The sequence below is a fragment of the Microplitis mediator genome, chromosome 5 (genome assembly GCF_029852145.1).
Source record: "Microplitis mediator isolate UGA2020A chromosome 5, iyMicMedi2.1, whole genome shotgun sequence".
Classification (NCBI taxonomy): domain Eukaryota; kingdom Metazoa; phylum Arthropoda; class Insecta; order Hymenoptera; family Braconidae; genus Microplitis; species Microplitis mediator.
Genome location: NC_079973.1, coordinates 15,406,611 through 15,427,120, shown reverse-complemented (window position 1 = coordinate 15,427,120; position 20,510 = coordinate 15,406,611).

Sequence of the window (20,510 nt, the reverse complement as noted above, 5' to 3'; positions counted from 1 at the left end):
CGAGTATGTGGGATGTTGATGAAAAAATCCCTGGTATCTGCTGGTCTCGAACCCGGATCCATCCGATCCTAAGTCCTTGCTGCTATCCACTGCGCTAACTTACTCGCGTGATCGCATTAGAGTAAGTGGTATATTCATTAAAATATGAAAAAATAACATAAAAAAACATTAAGATCATGATATCATGGTTGACTCCGTAATTCATATTCGGAGTAAAATATATTATTTAATAAACTACTTTTAGAGAGATTTATAAATAGAATAAATTAAAAATATTTTTAGTTCAAATGTTGTTATCATAATTGATATGATTTTTTAATAGTTTAGCAAATTTTATAAAATTTCATACTAATGTATACACAGAAAAAAAAATTAACTTGGTTCAAGTAAATTACTTTCTTCAAAATATTATTCTTGTTTCGAAACATCTAAACTTCTCAATTCAAAAAAATTTCAGTCTTGAATAAATAAATTATTACTCTTCAATGGAGAGTAAAAATTTTTCCTTCAAAAATTTTAATCTTAAAAGAAGCTTTTTTTGCTTTCAAACAAGATGCATATTTATTTCTCCCAAGAATTTTTTTCTCTTGGTTTGAGGCCGATAATATTGATTCAGGATGATACCGACTTAGTTTGAGTATGGCCCATTTTTTGAATCAGGATGTTATTTTATTCGATTTAGAAATATACAAATATATTTTTAAAAATTATTAATCAGTTTATTACTACAATGGTTACTTATACTAATTTTTGATTTGGAAGTTTAATGCATTTTTTTATTTAAAAAAAAATTTATTTGTACTAAAAATTTAAATAATATTTTTGTTTAATGGCCACATTTTCAATAATAGAAAATTTGAGGTTACTTAGTAAATAAGCATTGACAATTAAATACATTTACTGTGAAAATCTTCAAAGTTTGAACACAGTAATTATTTACTACTTTAAGTATTATGATACCGAAATTTGTTCATATGCATATACATTAAACAAAAATAATTATCAACGGCGAGATTAATGTTTTGATGTTCATATTATGAACTTACAATTCAAAACTAACTACAACTGACCGAGAAAAACAAGCAAGTGCGCTGTTCCCATCGAGGCGCCACCTGGCGTCAAAATGTTCACTTCACCCAAGTAAATCTGTTACTTGGTTTGAGAGTTAGATTTATTGTGTGAAAAAAAATATACTTTTGAACCAAGCATATACAAATCTTGATTTAAGAATCCTGAAAATTCTTGAGCCAAGAAATAAATTCTTGAAGCAAAAAAAATGGAATTTTTCAAACTAGTATTCTTGGTTCAAGAATATTTCACTTGAATCAAGTTAATTTTTTTTTCTGTGTAAAAACTTTGATTTTCATAATGATTTGTTTGTTGGCCGTTCAAAATTTTATAAAATTTCGTACTATTTAGGGGACTATAATGAAAATCATTCAAATTTCACGCTTAAATGAAATTGAGATTACCGTGAAAAAAATGGAATGAAGTTTAATACAAAAAAAAAAAAAAAAATGTCGAATTCGAGTAAGAAATATCATAAAATTTTTAAATATTTTATGAGATTGTGTAAAAATTTATAAAAAAATTAAAATCCTATGAAATTTTAGAAGTTCATTTTCTTACAGATTATTAAAGAGATATTTTTAAACGAATTAAAAATTAAAAAAAAAATAAATTAATCGAAGTGGGATTCGTACCCACGCTCACTGGGTACTTTAAAAGATAGTTGTTATTATTATTATTATCTCAGGCCTGGTTTGATCGTACTTATTCTTATGTTTCATCTTGCACGGTCAAAACAGGCGTCTTTTTAGGCGGTAAATGAAACAGCAAAGTGAACGGAAACTGTTACGATTAAATCGGTTCTTGAATTTCGACTCGGGAAAATGCAATTTTTGGCGTTAATAAAAATAAAAAATTTATCACAAAAAATAAAAAAAATTTTTCTATCGGTTGACCTTGCGGGCCAGTCCCAAAACTTCCCGCTGTTTTCTAGCTCCTTGAGCTCGAAAACATTGTCGCGAGTACATTTTCGAGCTCGAAAATACTTTCGTGTGCCATTGTTTTCGAAAAAAAAACGTTTTTTACAATTTATTTCTACAACAATATCTCTCGAAGAAATTAACCGATTGAAGTGGTTAAAGCGGCGATCGACGCGTTTTATTAAGTTCTAAAGTTTACTTAATTATGGAGTCGATCGTTCAAATGGTTTCCGAAAAATCAATAAAAAACTAAAAAAAAATAAATTTTTAACTTCCCGCTAAGGAAATCAACGATTTTCAAAAAATTCGGGAAGTTATTGATTTCACCCCGATTTTCAAAAACCGGGTTTTCATCATATGTCGACATTTGAAGGTGCTAGGATGCTATTCTGACATTTTCAGAGCGATGTCTGTATGCATGTATGTATGTATGTATGTGTGTGTGTGTGTGTGTGTGTGTGTGTGTGTGTGTGTGTGTGTGTGTGTGTGTGTGTGTGTGTGTGTGTGTGTGTGTGGATGTAAACCTCATATCTTTTTGATGAATTAACCGATTTAGATGGTTCTTGCGGAATTCGAAAGGTATCTTCTGAACTTAGATTTTCAAAAAAAATTTAGACTATTTAGTCAAATAAACTCTGAGATATTTAAGAAATACAAAAAAAAAAAAATTTTTTTTTTCGTTTTTTTTGGATATCTTGAAAACTGTTGGATCGATCAATTCCAAAATCTAATCGGCTCTAGAACTCGATGAAAGCTTTCGATCGCCATCTCAACCGTCTCAATCGGTTAATTCGTTCGCGGGATATCGTGGGAAACGAATTGGTAAAAAACGGTTTATTCGAAAACAATGGAATATAAACGTATTTTCGAGCTCGAAGAGCTCGAAAATGTATTCATAACAATGCTTACGAGCTCAAGGAGCTCAAAAACAGCGGGAAGTTTTAGGGCTGACCCGCAGGGTCAACCGATAGACAGATTTTTTTTTCGTAATTCGCCAATATTTTCGAGTCTACTTGATCAAATGATCTTAAATTACCAGAAAAGTTGATGGCCAACAAGCTCTTTCGATTGTCGCCTTAACTATCCAAATCGGTTCATTAGTTAACAAGTTACACGAGTTTACATACATACACGGAAAAAAAAGCAGTTGAAAAATTACAGTTTCGCATAGCAGTAAAGCGCTTCGAGTCTGAAACTGTAAAAATTACATTTTTTATTACAATTAAATTTTACAGAAATAACAAATATTACAGTTTCAAACTCGATATTGTCGATTTAAACTGTAAAATTTGCTGCTTAAAATTGTAGTAATTTTATTACTATAACAAATTTCTAAAATTACAGTTTAAGCTTTAATGTTCAAATATTTTTGCCCGGAGGGCCTATTTTTACTGTAGAAACTGTAATTTTTCAAGTGTTTTTTTTTCCGTGTACATACACAGATACCCACACACACACGCATACATACAGACACTCGGACATTAATCTGAAAATAGTCAGAATACCTTCCTAGGACCTAAAAACGTCGACATCTGATGAAAACTCGATTTCCGAAAATCGGGGTGATAACGCAATTACTTTCCGAATTTTTCGAAAATCATCGATTTTCTAACCGAGAAGTTAAAAAATGAAAAAAAATGTGTACCTATAAATCACAAAAGTAAATGTTGGATCTAAAAAATTTTTCTATTGAGAAGGTCATGTTTAGTAATAAGTGACGGTTGTAACAACGAATATATTTAAGTTTAACTACCTGAGACAAAAAAAAAGCGGCGAGAATTGTAAATCACGACACCGTATATAATAAACTAATCGACAAATGTATATTATCTTATAAAAAATAAATCAAATGAATAAGAATAGTAAAAAAATAAATTATTCAAGTTAAACTTGTAAATCGTAAAAAAAAAAAAAAAATCACAATAAAAAGATGCTTTTGAGTTCATTGCATATTTTACTTAATTACGGTACTTTTCGGACAATACCTGCTGTCATAAACAGTTTGAAAGAAATGTGCGTAAAGGTACTAAGCAATGCTACATAAATAAATATCAATATTTTTTTTATTCATTTATTTATTTATTGTATATATTTTTTTTTTCGAGTATTTTTTAGTGTGTCATAAAAGTTGAAAAAAATAATACTAGGGTGTACTCGAGATTCTGAAAGTGGGATGTAAAATTTTAACCCACAATTAGAAAGAATCCAAACAATTGTTAAAGAAGAAATTCTATGCAGCTGTTTCCAAAGAATCGTCACCAAGTGAGTGTAATAAAAAAAAAAATCAGATAGAAAGAAAAAAGTTTTTATTTTTATTTGTCTTTTTTTTTTCAATTCTTATTCGCGTACTTGAGGGGATAGAAACCTGTAATTTTGTGCATAATAGAATAATACTCATTGGTACTTAAAATATATATAAATAAAATAAGAAAAGCGATAAAGGAATGTAAAAAAAAATCTATGGGAGAGATTGTACTCGTTTTGGCAGTTTTTTTATTTTTTTTTTTTTTACATCCATAATAAGAAACAAAAAGTAAGAATGAATCAGAGAATAAATAAAAATTTCAAATAATAGAATTTTTGTAGCAAAAATTCTTCAGGATCTTCGAAATTGCCTTAACGGCACTTTTAAACCTGATGCGTAAGTTAGGTCCTCTTAAACATAATTACTTTACTTTCGTTTTCGTTTCTTTTTTTTACATCTGTATTACTATATCTATACAGTATATGTATATTAGACTGATTCAAAAAAATCGACTAATTTTTTTTTCTTCATTATATCGAAAATATTGTTGGAAATGACGAAAAAAAAATACTGTGAAAGTTTGAGCTCTTAATATTAATATTAACAACTGCCGCATCGCGATTTTCTATTTTCCGTTCAAATAACATGGGAAAATTTATTTTTTAAGCTTTGGAATTTTGTAGCTCTCGGTGGGACCAATACTTTTGAATGTTCAATACATATTCTTATGAGAAATTTGACGCTTTACAAAAAAGGTCTCTTATAATTTTTCGATATTTTTATTTCTTCAAAAGTAATTCGAAGTTAAAATTAGATTGACGATAAATTTTTACATTTCTTAAATTTTTTGACTCAACCATCAACTTTATCCGAAAATTTTAAATGACATTTTTTGTAGAGCATTTTGTTTCCTACAACTTATCTCAGAGAAAATTTTCGATATTTCTCATAAGTCGTAAGTTATTCGCAATTAACTAAAAATTCAATATAATTAATTTTGAGCAACAAAATTTAGATTATTCAAGAAAATTTTCAGTTAATTGCAAATAACATATGACTTAAGTGAAATATCGAAAATTTTCTCTAAGATAAGTTGTAGGAAATAAAATGCTCTACAAAAAATGTCCTCTAAAATTTTCGAATAAAGTTGATGGTTGCGTCAAAAAATTTAAAAAATGTGAAAATTTATCGTCAATCTAACTTTAACTTCGAATTACTTTTGAAGAAATAAAAATATCGAAAAATTATAAGACACCTTTTTTGTAGAGCGTCAAATTTCCCATAAGAATATGTCTTGAACATTCGAAAGTATCGGTCCCACCGTGAGCCACAAAATTCCAAAGCTTAAAAAATAAATTTTCCCATGTTATTTAAACGGGAAATAGAAAATTGCGATGCGGCAGTTGTTAATATTAATATTAAGAGCTCAAACTTTCACAGTATTTTTTTTTTCGCCATTTCCAACAATATTTTCAATATAATGAAGAAAAAAAAATTAGTCGATTTTTTTGAATCAGTCTAATGTATATATCTACCATATTATTCTATAGTTGAGTTCTTGATGAACCCAAGTAAAAGAAGATAATTATTTTTCACACTATTACTCGAAAAATAGAAACTGTAATTTTATTCAAAGAAATAAATTTGTTAGTGTTCAATCACAGTTTCAAATTTGAATTATAAATAATTTTAGATTAAGTATGTGTGAGCATAATAAATAATGAATTAAGTATAATATGTACTTTTCTTCTGTTTCTTAAACCACCTGTAATCAGATAAAAAGATCACTTTGAACCCCATTAATTTAAAATGCATGTTGAAGAAACCCCAACAAAAACAGGTAGCATCAATTACCATACAGTACTTCACCCTCCGGAACTTAACCCCATCAGTACTATAAAAAAGGGCTGAATACCTTCACCTGTACTGCAGGGCGTACCGATGCAAATACGTACACCTGATAAATGAATAAAAAAGGGTTCTAATAGTTGCGTGCAAGGGGCTGTATTCAGATTAGCAACCCTCCGATTATATGTTTTATTTGAATAGTGACATACCTCTTTGGTCTCTCAGATTACAGACAAGTGTTTTACCCCTTTTCGAGTGAGAAGTTGAATTATGTTTTAAAGAGGTTGACTTTTATATCATTCATATTACTACAGTCGAGTCGCGTTATAAATCTGCCTACAGGGGTGTAGGGGAATATAATTCTAAGAATTTCTGTACTCCCACTTCTGTTCAGTAGTCGATTATACTTCCCCTACTTTACGAGTGTGTGAGAGCGTACGTGATTATTTTCATAATCGCGTTATGAGTCCGTCCTATTGATAAGTCCATAATTATTAGTCCATTAATTTATAATTAATTGTTTAACTATTTATGATAATAATACGCTTTCTATGATTATTATAGCAATAGTGTTTATTAAAATATGTTACTAAAAGTTATATTTTAATGAAAAGATAACATTTAATTCGTCTGACCAACGTTACGGTCTCAGATCAAGAGACTGAATTGAATTTTTTTTTAGTTCATGGATGGGGAATGTCATCAAGAGAAATATGAGCCAACGGACTTATAACGAGTGGACTCATAAAGCGATTCGACTGTAGTTAATTTTTTCTATCAACTATGCAATTAAATTTCTCATATGATACTAATCATGTTTTATATTTAAAATGACCCATTTTTAGTGTATCCACTGAGAAAACAGTTTATGTCAATCAAATAAATATTTTTATTCAAAACTATTGAGAACCCGCCTAGAAATCGTAGTCAGGCGATAGTTTGCTCCAAATGAAGTATACCGAATGTCAAACTTGTAGCAAGTGAGGCATCCAAACGAGGCCGATGTTTGGGATGTAACGCAGTTGCGAGACTCAGCGTTACTCGGCTTCCAAATTCGGCGGCAGTTTGGAAGCCACACTTGCTGCGAGGGTCCTAAGCTCAGCTTCCGAATTCGGTGGCAGTTTGGAAGCCAACGCTTGGCAAGCCAACTTCTAGAAATCTTTGGAACGCCTAACTTCTCGGGTGAAAATATTTCAAACTGAAAAAAAAGTAATTTTAAAACTTCCAATATATACAATGCTATGTATAGAAATTTCAACTAAATTAAAAAAAAAAGGCCATTCGGCAGCCGAAATGGAAGGTAGATTTTCCAATTAATCTATATAAAAAGTTTCATACATACATATCTTGTGATACATGTTAGTGTATACTCATGATATGAAATTAGGCTCGTTTTTTAAGAGTGAGAGTAAAAAAAGACAACGACTATTTTCGATAGAGAACTTCAGACAGTTGATTTGACAAAACATTATACAGGTAATGTGCTAAACTAACCTTCACGTAAACAAAGTATAGAAATTTTAATTAGTATGAGATCATAATTGTAATTACTATTACGATGGCAAGATATGTTATAATTATAGGACGTACAGGTATGATTGAAACAGCATAAATAATAAAAAAAATACTTTTAAAATATAAAATAGCAGTGAAATTTACAGGTTATTTTGTTCACACTATAATACAACTGACAAAATTGTATTATAATGGGAAATGCATAAGTTATGTGAAATGAAAACCATATTTTCAACATTTTTTGATTCCATTAAAATTTTTAAGGCTATCAAATTATTGGAAGAAATGGTCAAAACATTAAGTTTAAGGTCTTTAATTAAAGCTTATTAGACAAGCTTTCAAAAACTTTTTACTAGAATTGTCTATCAGTTTTAGTTTTAATGTTATATGAACTTCAACAGTGAATAAAAACTGATTTTTTCGAAAACTCGTGGAAATTTCAAACAGCCATTACTTCACAACTATTCGAACGATTCAGCCCATCTTTGAACTTGATCAAGATAATCGCCTATAGAATACGTGTGGAAAATTTCATTAAGATCCGATAAGAACTGTAGGTGCTATCGTAAAGACAAGACCAGTTATAATCATCCCCACTAGAATTTTTCATAAGGGCCTGACAAGGTCCTTATCGGGTTAACCTTATTTCAAATAAGGTCCCGATCAGGGTATCTTGACGAGGATCCTGATATGGATGTAACGCATAAGACCCATGAGGTCCTAATCGGGATTGCCTTATCAGGACCTTACCAGGATATCCTCATCAAATCCTTATTAGGATTACCTTATTAGTAATTATTTTTAAAAAAATATTAAATTGCTAAAAAAAAATAAGAGAATTTTTATTCGATCAAGAATGTTATCTATTGTATTGAAAGCATTAATTAGAGGAAGTAAACATATTTTTTATTGATGAAAAAATCCCGATAGCTGTTGGGCTCGAACCTGCGTCCTTTCGATTCAAAGTCCTCGATGCTATCCACTGGTCTGACATACACAAGTGATCTTGGAAGTGTAAATATAATATTCATTATGATGTCAAAGAATAACTGATGAAGAAGTAAAAAATCTGGGCTACAATGATTGACGTGATTTTTATATAATATTCTTTTGTACTTTTTTAAATTTTTAGCCTGTAAATGAAATATTTGAAGGAATGGGATGACTTTTTTTTTAATAAGGATATCCAGATACGGTCCTGATCAGGAACTCGTCAGGTTGACCCGATCGGTAAATAAATTTTTTTTGAATAAGACTATCCTGACGAGGTCCTGATCAGGAACTTGTCGGGTTGACCCGATGGCAAATAACTTTTTTTTTAATAGAGATATCCAGATACGGTCCTGATCAGGAACTCGTCAGGTTGACCCGATCGCAAATAACTTTTTTTAGAATAAGGATATCCTGACGAGGTCCTGATCAGGAACTCGCCAGGTTGACCCGATGGCAAATAACTTTTTTTCTAATAGAGATATCCTGACGATGTCCTGATCAGGAACTTGTCAGGTTTGCCCTAATAAGGCAAACCTTACATTAACCTGATATGGTCCTTATGGTACTTCAGGCAAATCAGGAAGAAATTCTAGTCGGGATACGTCGTAGAGGTACATTTGATACATCATAAGTAATAAAAGAAATACTTTTAAAATATAAAATAGCTGTGAAATTTACAGGTTATTTTATGCACAATTAAATACAACTGACGGAATTTGATTATAATGGGAAATGCATAAATGATGTTGAATGAAAACCATATTTTCAACATTTTTTGATTCCATTAAAATTTTCAAGGCTCTCAAATTATTTGAAGAAATGGTCAAAACATCAAGTTTAAGGTCATAAATTAAAGCTTATTAGACAAGCTTTCAAATACTTTTTACGGAAATTATCTATGAGTTTTAGTTTTGAAGTTATATGAACTTGAAAGTGGATAAAATTTTTTTTTTTTGAAAAATCGTTGGAATTTGAAACAGCCATATCTTCTAAACTAACCGAACGATTTAGTCCATCTTTGAACTTAACCGTGGTAATCACCCATAGAATAAGTGTGAAAAATTTCATTAGGATCCGATAAGGATTCTAGGCGCAATCGTGTTCTCAAAACTTGGTTCTATTACATATATATATATATATATATTAGGGTGGCTCATTTAAAACGACTATTTTTAGGTAGATTTTTTTAAAAATCTAGGTGTTGTATTTGTCCTCATGGTCGATTTTTCAAGGAATTTTGTCACAACCTATCATAATTAGTTGAGTAGAGTTCGAAAATACCATTCGTGAAAAATTTATATATGTATATATATATATATATATATATATATATATATATATATATATATATATATATATATATATATATATATATATATATATATATATATATATATATATATATATATATATATATATATATAAATGTAATAGAACCAAGTTTTGAGAACACGATCGCGCCTAGAATCCTTATCGGATCCTAATGAAATTTTTTACACTTATTCTATGGGTGATTACCACGGTTAAGTTCGAAGATGGGCTAAATCGTTCGATTAGTTTAGAAGATATGGCTGTTTCAAATTCCCACGATTTTTCAAAAAAAAAAAATTTTATCCACTTTCAAGTTCATATAACTTTAAAACTAAAACTCATAGATAATTTCCGTAAAAAGTATTTGAAAGCTTGTCTAATAAGCTTTAATTTATGACCTTAAACTTGATGTTTTAACCATTTCTTCAAACAATTTGAGAGCCTTGAAAATTTTAATGGAATCAAAAAATGTTGAAAATATGGTTTTCATTCAACATCATTTATGCATTTCCCATTATAATCAAATTTCGTCAGTTGTATTTTATTGTGCACAAAATAACCTGTATGTTTCACAGCTATTTTATATTTTAAAAGTATTTCTTTTATTACTTATGATGTATCAAATGTACCTCTACGACATATGATTATAACTGGTCTTTTCATTACAATAGCACCTACAGTTCTTATCGGATCTTAATGAAATTTTTCACACTTATTCTATAGGCGATTATCTTGATCAAGTTTAAAGATGGGCTGAATCGTTCGAATAGTTGTGAAGTTATGGCTGTTTGAAATTTCCACTAGTTTTCGAAAAAATCAGTTTTTATTCACTGTTAAAGTTCATACAACATTAAAACTAAAACTGATAGACAATTCCAGTAAAAAGTTTTTGAAAGCTTGTCTAATAAGCTTTAATTAAAGACCTTAAACTTAATGTTTTGACCATTTCTTCCAATAATTTGATAGCCTTAAAAATTTTAATGGAATCAAAAAATGTTGAAAATATGGTTTTCATTTCACATAACTCATGCATTTCCCATTATAATACAATTTTGTCAGTTTGTCAGTTTGTCAGTCAATCGTACCTGTACGTCCTATAATTATAACTGATCTTGCCATCGTAATAGTAATGACAATTATGATCTCATACTAATTAAAATTTCTATACTTTGTTTACGTGAAGGTTAGTTTAGTACCTTACCTATATAATGTTTTGTCAAATCAACTATCTGAAGTTCTCTATCGAAAATAGTCGTTGTCTTTTTTTACTCTCACTCTTAGAAAACGAGCCTAATTTCATATCATGACTATACACTAACATGTATCACAAGATATGTATGTATGAAAATTTTTATATAGATTAATTGGAAAATCTACCTTCCATCTCGGCTGCCGAATGGCCTTTTTTTTTTTTTTGCTCTATTGACGGAATATTGTTCTAGACATAAAAAAAAATTTCTACAAAATTTGAGCCCTTAATTTTAATTTTAAGAACTCGCTAATTGAATTCGAAATTTTCCCATTTATTTAGCACGTAAAGTGGAGGTTTTTTTTTTAATTATCTGTAGCTCTGCTGCATTTCACGTTTTTTTAATGTCCATAGGCAGAAGTTGTAGGGGAACTTTTATACTTCAAAAGTTCCTACAGTAAAATTTATGTGACAAGAACGGGGTCAGAGTTAAAAAATGTAAAAGTCGATTTTTATCGATTTTTGCGTATTTTTTGAGTTTTTCGTAGAAAATATTGTAGTTACCGAAAAAAGATAAATGACAAATTTGTAGGAAATCAAATTTGCTACATAAAAGGTTCTGTAAGCCAAGGCTGTAAAATCTGTTGTTTCTGAAATAAATTGAATTATACATATGAAATTTCAAGATATCTTTGCAGTATATGGTTTGTTAAATTAATAATTTAATTTTCATTTATTAAATGTTTTTTTTGGACATCATATAATTTTTTCATGAAAATATAACTTAAAAAAAATTTATCTATATGGGGCATTCCACGCCAAATCGGACGGTTTCAAAAATTGATTTTTCCGATTTTCTTCAATTTTTGGTATTTTTTAGTACTCCTCAAAAGAGGCTTTCCGGTAAATTTTGAGATCTTTTTGATTAATGGTTCAAAAAATATCGAATTTTCAAAAAAAAACCGCTCTTTTTATGGTTTTTTGATCATAACTTTCGTAATAATGGTCAAAATTCAATGTTTTTTGTTCAAAATTTTCGTTTTTAGTTGGCCTTTACAGACAAAAATGCATAACAAACATACGAAACGTTTTTGATCGAGATTTTTGAATTTTAAGTTTTCAACCGTGTTCCAAAATTTCATATAATTATCCGAAAAAGCGACGAAGCTATATTCACTAAGGAGTCCTCTAGTTCATAAAACAATCGTTAATGTAAAATTTTCGAAAGAACACGGAAATAATTAAAACCGTTTGTGATACAGTTTCGTCGCTTTTTCAAATAATTATATGAAATTTTGGAGCTCCTGTAATGATCTTAACTGTATTGTATATCAAATCTAATGTTTCTTTTGCTTCAAAATAGTTGCTTTTTAAAAAATAACAGTATTTATTATAACAGCTTATAAATAGCATTAAATTTTACTTACTGCTTTTAAATCCTTACTCAGAACGAAAAAATATCGGAATCAATTTATAATATGCAAAAAAAACAAGTGTACAATGTCAAAAATCGGTACTGATGATAATTTATAGCAAAAAAAAAAATTTTTTTAATTTTGAAAATTCGAAAAAAAATAGTAATTATGGAAGGCCCACTACTGGACCGGGCTTAAAAGTTGCAGAATGGATAGAAGTTTAAGATAGGAAATTTTCAAGAAAATCGAAGAATACACCCTTTTTTAAAAACACGTTTGAAAACTTAAAATTAAAAAATCTCGATCAAAAACATTTCGTATATTTGTTATGCATTTTTGTCTGTAAAGGCCAACTAAAAACGAAAATTTTGAACAAAAAAACATTAAATTCCGACCATTATTACGAAAGTTATGATCAAAAAACCATAAAAAGAGCGGTTTTTTTTGAAAATTCGATATTTTTTGAACCATTAATCAAAAAGATCTCAAAATTTACCGGGAAGCTTCTTTTGAGGGGTACTAAAAAATACCAAAAATTGAAGAAAATCGGAAAAATCAATTTTTGAAACCGTCCGATTTGGCGTGGAATGCCCCATATAGATAAATTTTTTTTTAAGTTATATTTTCATGAAAAAATAATATGATGTCCAAAAAAAACATTTAATAAATAAAAATTAAATTGTTAATTTAACAAACCATATACTGCAAAGATATCTTGAATTTTCATATGTATAATTCAATTTATTTCAGAAACAACAGATTTTACAGCCTTGGCTTACAGGACCATTTTTGTAGCAAATTTGATTTCCTATAAATTTGTCATTTATCTTTTTTCGGTAACTACAATATTTTCTACGAAAAACTCAAAAAATACGCAAAAATCGATAAAAATCGACTTTTACATTTTTTAACTCTGACCCCGTTCCTGTCACATAAATTTTACTGTAGGAACTTTTGAAGTTCAAAAGTTCCCCTACAACTTCTGCCTATGGACATTAAAAAAACGTGAAATGTAGCAGAGCTATAGATAATTAAAACAGAAAACCTCCACTTTACGTGCTAAATGAATGGGAAAATTTCAAATTCAATTAGCGAGTTCTTAAAATTAAAATTAAGGGCTCAAATTTTGTAGAAATTTTTTTTTATGTCTAGAACAATATTCCGTCAATGGAGCAAAAAAAAAAAAATAGTCGTTTCAAATGAGCCACCCTAATATATATATATATGGGTCATTCCACCAAATAAAATTATTTTTACGGGGCGACCCTCGTCGATTTGGTTCTAACTTTGTGGAGTCGTTCTATATATTAAAAAAAAAATTCTCTGAAAATTTGAGCCTTTTAAATGCAGCTGTTTCAAAGTTATGATTTTTTTAATTTTTTAAAAATTTTTGTTTTCAACTTTTTCATTAATTTTTTTGAAGGGAAAATTTTTTTTTAAAAAATGAGCACATAACAGTTTTTCGTAGGAAAAATTCTCAGCTTTCCAATAAGAATATCCATTTTTTATTCTATGTTACAGAAGACCTTTTAAAATTCGATTAAAGACGAAAAAACGATTTTTATGACTGTGCGGCGCTTGATACATCTAATTTGATATTTTTTTCTGAAAGCTGAGACTTTTTCCCACAAAATATGTGATTTTCACGATGTGCATATTTTTTGTTGGAACAAAATCAATAATTATTAAAATGCAAGTCGTTGATTTTATAGTTTTAACAAACTGTAATAGTTCATTGTGTGGCAAGAGATGAAACAAAACGATGTCAGACGAAAGTAAAGTAGGCTGCCCGAGCCGTAGGCAAAAGCTGACAGTAACTGCAATCTGAAGTTGTGTTTCATCTAGTGTTACACACTATTTTTTTCATGATTACCTGCATTGAAAATTATTATCAGTGTCAGCAGCTAGTTAGAATCAAGTTATATGAAAACCAATGGTGTGATCAACCATTAGTGTACGCCTAACTTATGATTTGCAATTTATAACTAAACAGAAACCATAAATACTATTTATTATGCACACAAATTCTTATAAAACTTGATTACAAAGTCAGAACTGTCATTAACGCAGATGACATCAATAGTCTGAAATCACTATTGAACAAAACACAAGAATCAAAGTTCAAATTACTAATTCCTAGACTTGAACCATTGATGCTGGTATCATGAAAAATCGTTTTATAATTTTTGTTTTTAGAGCTTTACTGCAGATACGTACCCGATAACATATCCTCACACCGCAAAATTTATACATCCAGATATTCAAAATTTTACCAGCGTTGATTTCACTGTTATCACCAACCCTTATTAAAAGAAACGACTTAAAACGATTGGAAAAAAAATTTTAAATACTTTTTAATGCTTTTGAATACTTTTAATACTTTTGAATCACCCTTTTTATGGGCATTTAACATTACAAATCGTTTCGAATCGTTTCGTTTAATTAGGGAATGATGACTTTTTCTTAAAATAAATGTTTTAGACGTACGATACTTGGAGTCAGAAACGGTGAAAGAAACACAAGCAGTGCACCCTATCTCACCTATTGTTGATAGCTTAAGATATATATGTGTTAAAAATGTATCAACATTCTCAAAACAAATGAGAATTAACGTTTTTTAATAGTAGAGAGTTTATATTTTATTTGATTTTGTTCAAACAAAAAATATGCACATCGTGAAAATCACATATTTTGTGGGAAAAAGTCTCAGCTTTCAGAAAAAAATATCAAATTAGATGTATCAAGCGCCGCACAGTCATAAAAATCGTTTTTTCGTCTTTAATCGAATTTTAAAAGGTCTTCTGTAACATAGAATAAAAAATGTATATTCTTATTGGAAAGCTGAGAATTTTTCCTACGAAAAACTGTTATGTGCTCATTTTTTAAAAAAAATTTTCCCTTCAAAAAAATTAATGAAAAAGTTGAAAACAAAAATTTTTAAAAAATTAAAAAAATCATAATTTTGAAACAGCTGCATATAAAAGGCTCAAATTTTCAGAGAATTTTTTTTTTAATATATAGAACGACTCCACAAAGTTTGAACCAAATCGACGAGGGTCGCCCCGTAAAAATAATTTTATTTGGTGGAATGACCCATATATATACATATATAAATTTTTCAACGAATGGTATTTTCGAACTCTACTCAATTAATTACACCGGCACACAAAAAAAAATAAGTTCTCTGTACTTTTGACGGGACCGATTTATTCCCATGTATTTTGACCCGCTGAATCCGAATCCGAGGTCCGTTTAACCCGTACACCCTCAGATTTTTAGAAAACTTTAAAAAACCTCAAAACTACACAAAAATCGACCGTTTTTTAAATTTATAAATTTTTTTAACCCTAACTAAGCATGATTTTTATGTATTTCGGTCCTCCACATACTAACCTGAAGTTTATTTAAAACATTAGCCATTTAAAGTCTGAGTAAATTCCAAAAAACCCCAAAAAATTGCAAAAAAGCAAAAAAATTCTTAGTGTTGTGATGAAAAAAATTTTTTGAAGCATATTAAAATTTTTTTATGTTTTAGGCCAAAATATTTTTTAAATATATATATCACAGATCGAACAATATGATTTCTTTTATTTATTTCGATTTAAAAAATGATTTTTGTTATACCAAATTTTATTTTTTTCGATTTTTTGGGAATTTTTGCCATTTATTTAAAATTTTAGAGATGTCTGAGCTATGGATGTTCGAGAATTATATGTGACAGATAAACATACATGAAAATAATTATTTATTTAGCCCTATAAAATTTTTTTCATCACAATACTAAGAATTTTTTTGCTTTTTTGCAATTTTTGGGGGTTTTTTGGAATTTACTCAGACTTTAAATGGCTAATGTTTTAAATAAACTTCAAGTTAGTATGTGGAGGACCGAAATACATAAAAATCATGCTTAGTTAGGGTTAAAAAAATTTATAAATTTAAAAAACGGTCGATTTTTGTGTATTTTTGAGGTTTTTTAAAGTTTTCTAAAAATCTGAGGGTGTACGGGTTAAACGGACCTCGGATTCGGATTCAGCGGGTTAAAATACATGGGAATAAATCGGTCCCGTCAAAAGTACAGAGAACTTATTTTTTTTTGTGTGCCGGTGTTATCATAGGTTGTGATAAAATTCCTTGAAAAATCGACCATGAGGACAAATACAATACCTAGATTTTTAAAAAAATCTACCTAAAAAGACTCATTCAATTTCTATACTTTTTTTTTTTTTTTTTTTTAATGATGCGGGAATCAATCAGATTAGTGATCAATTGAATTTCTAACCGAGTAGAAATTTGTAATTTAGGGAAAAAACGCTATAAATATTAACCGACCGCACACGATTTAGTGGGATTCAAACCCGGGACCTAACGCACGAAAGACCGACGCTTTAACGACTAGGCTACGCTACCGACAGCGACATCAACGTTTACTTGTGCTATATGAGATTGAACGGATACATCACTTTGAAAGAGCAAATTATAATTGAAAATCTATTATTAGTAATAACAAAAAGATTTCTTATTTTTTTTTTCGTGCACTATAAAATCCTGTATGTAAATAATTGTGATATGTATAATTTTGGCTATATAGTTATGTATAAAATCGTTGAAAAAGTATATAGGCTCTATATAAGTATATATGGCCACGTATGGTCCTTAGAGTGTTTAAAAAGAAAAAAAATTTTTTTTTTTGTTATGGTATTCAAAAATTGAAAGTATGACTAAAAATAAAAATTTTAGTACCAATTCAAGCTCCATTTTTCTATTTTTCATTTAAATAACACAGGAAAAAAATTTTGTTTTTTTAGAATTTTTCAACTCACAAACAAATCAACGGATTTTTATGCACAGTAAATATTTTTGTAGTAAATTGAACGCTCTACGAAAAAAGTCTCTTAACATTTTTCGATAGTTCCCATTGTTCAAAAGTTATTTAAGTTTCAAGTCAAATTTATAGTAAATTTTAAGATCTTTTTATTTTTCCAGCGAAACTATGAGACTTATCAAAAAATGTCGTCGAATCGTTTTTATAGACAATTTTATCCTCTACAAATTATTTCTGACAAAGTTTTTCGAAATTCTGCATTGTTTTCAATTTATTTTCCATTTTAATTTCGAGCTCTCAAAATTAAGCTGTTTCGGCCTATTTACGGCCGAATATTTTCATCTGGGTTGCAGGAAGTAACGGTAACCGAAGGTTTACCGAAGTTCGGCTTGCCATAAATATCCCTAGTTCCCCTGAAGATTGGCAAGCCAACTTCTAGAAATCTTTGGAACGCCTAACTTGCAGGAAGTAACGGTAACCGAAGATTTGCCGAAGTTCGGCTTGCCATAGATATCCCAAATTCCATCCATATTTGGCAAACCAATCTTCGCTTTGCCTAACATGGATGTAATAAGGCGCATATTTGGCTTGCCTAAGTTAGGCAAGCCACACTTGCCCCTCGCTAATTCTTCGGCATTCCACACGGAGAAAAATGTTGGCTCGAAACCTAGCAATTTTTATTATGCTGTCGACCAAACTTGAAACAGAAAGTGAAGCATCCAAAAATTTATTATGCTCTTATGAAAAATTATTATGCTGTCTCATAATACTTACTTCGCGCGAGACACTTATCGATAAGCTGTAATAACAATTACTTTCATACATTATAATAGTTGTGATGCGGCATAATAATTTTTCATAAGAGCATAATAAATTTTTGGATGCTTCACTTTCTGTTTCAAGTTTGGTCGACAGCATAATAAAAATTGCTAGGTTTTGAGCCAACATTTTTCTCCGTGCACACTATAATTTCTAGTCGGGAAGTATTTATTTGAGGTTAATAAACTTGATTTGGTTGGAATAATTATTTAATTAAATCAAATACTTTTGTCATTTTGATTGAACAAAATTATTTATTTCATTCAAATATACAACTGTATATAGTTTTCAAATTTTGTTTGAAAAAAATTACACTGCGGCTTTCGACGCTACGATCACCACCAACCAAACAAAAAATTTGTTTACTATAAACATATCTTTATTTCATCACAAGAAATGCTTTAAAGAAAACCATATCTTTGCCTCAAGTAAATTAATTTATTTGTCTCAAATAAATATTGATTGGGTCCATTTAATTATTGGATTTATTTGCATGAAACAAATTTTATTTGGCTTAAATAAATTGCTCTTTTAGTGTTTGCAGGATATATGCTTGCATGTATATATGCATTGAAAATGATAGATCAGCGAGGATGCAGTGACGAGGTAGATATTATTCGCGCCTTCATCTCCCGTGCAGCCCGTATTGCATTTATATAGAGTGGGAGGGCGTCATTAAAATCAATACGCGTCCAGGCCATTTCTCGTTCTCATTCTTGTATACTTTAGTGTTGCATTTTCTGTCCTAGTTTATCTCGGACAAGTAAACCAGTAAACGAGTCAGGGGGTGCCCTACTACTATTTCTCCATACAAGCTTCGGCGTGGGAGTTAGTCACAGAGTAGGGGTTCAACTTGGCATCTAAGGGGGATGAAAGCTGGCTCGGCGACCAAGCCAAGATGAGAGGGAGAGTAGTAGCAGTAAGTATGTAGGAAAAGGTGAAGGGAGGTCGAGAAAAAGTGTATGTATGAAAAAGAAAAACGTTAACAAAATAAAAATATATATGTATATATATATATATATATATATATATATATATATATATATATATATATATATATATATACGTATATACATATAGGTATATATAGAGAATGCTAGGTTAGATACATACACGCAGTATCAATGTAGAAAACTTGTTGTAGTAGTAGTAGTAGGGATATGCGCGCTGTTTCTATGGCCAATAAGAACCACTTTAAAATACTTTTTTTTTAGTTTTATGTACTGTCAAGCTGCGCATGTCGGATTCAAATCTCAATACTGTGTAAAGAGTAGATGCGGAGGAGTAAGCGAGGTTGTTATGGAAATATGATAGTGCGATAAGGTGAGAAGGAAATTGGAAAAAGACGTAGCACACATATATGTGTATGTATGTGTACAATGTTCTTGACTCTGGGTCATGTTGAGTATGTTGTAGAAAAGGAGGGTGTTTGAAATTTTACACGACCAATAAGATCCGTTTTAAAATATTTTTTTATTATACTGCGCATGCGAGATTCAAGTGTTATTAGTAATATTCATATATGATACATACAAATATTAAAGTAAATAGATAAAAAAAGGATTGGGATAGTTGAAATTGTTTTTTTTTTAAATTATACTTGAAGTTGGTGATTTATAAAACATATATTTTAATCGGTCATAGATTGCATGAGCTCATTAACCACCTAATTTTGAATCCAGCTGCTATATAACTCTAATAAAGGTTATGGGGACAGGTGCACATTGATTAGATGTCTCTTGAAAGCGAAAAAAAATTAGCAAACCAGACTACAAGACACTACTGATATACTGTAGATGATAACATAGATCTGATTATACGCATCAATGACGCTTTATCGCAATGAAATTATCTTAAAAAACTTGGAAAAAAAAAAAAAAACTAATAAGCATATAATTGTATGACCTATTCGGATACAAACCTTCTGAGCATTGTTCTTCATAATATTAAAGTATATATATATATATATATATATATATATATATATATATATATATATATATATATATATATATATATATATATATAAATATATATAGTTTTTCACGAGCAGATCGATGATGGATGTGCATCCCAGATGCTCCACCTACTACAGCAATTTCTTAAACTCCATCCGAATTAATGAGACACGTTGTAGTTGAAAGTGAGTAATACAATGTAGCAGGTTGGGTTAGCTGAGAATTTAATATACACACACACATATATATATATATATATATATATATATATATATATATATATATATATATATATATATATATATATATATATATATATATATATATATATATATATGTATATAAAAGTAGGAGCGGGAGTTAGTGAGTAACGATTGGCCAAAGCCATATCAGTGATATGCAAATCA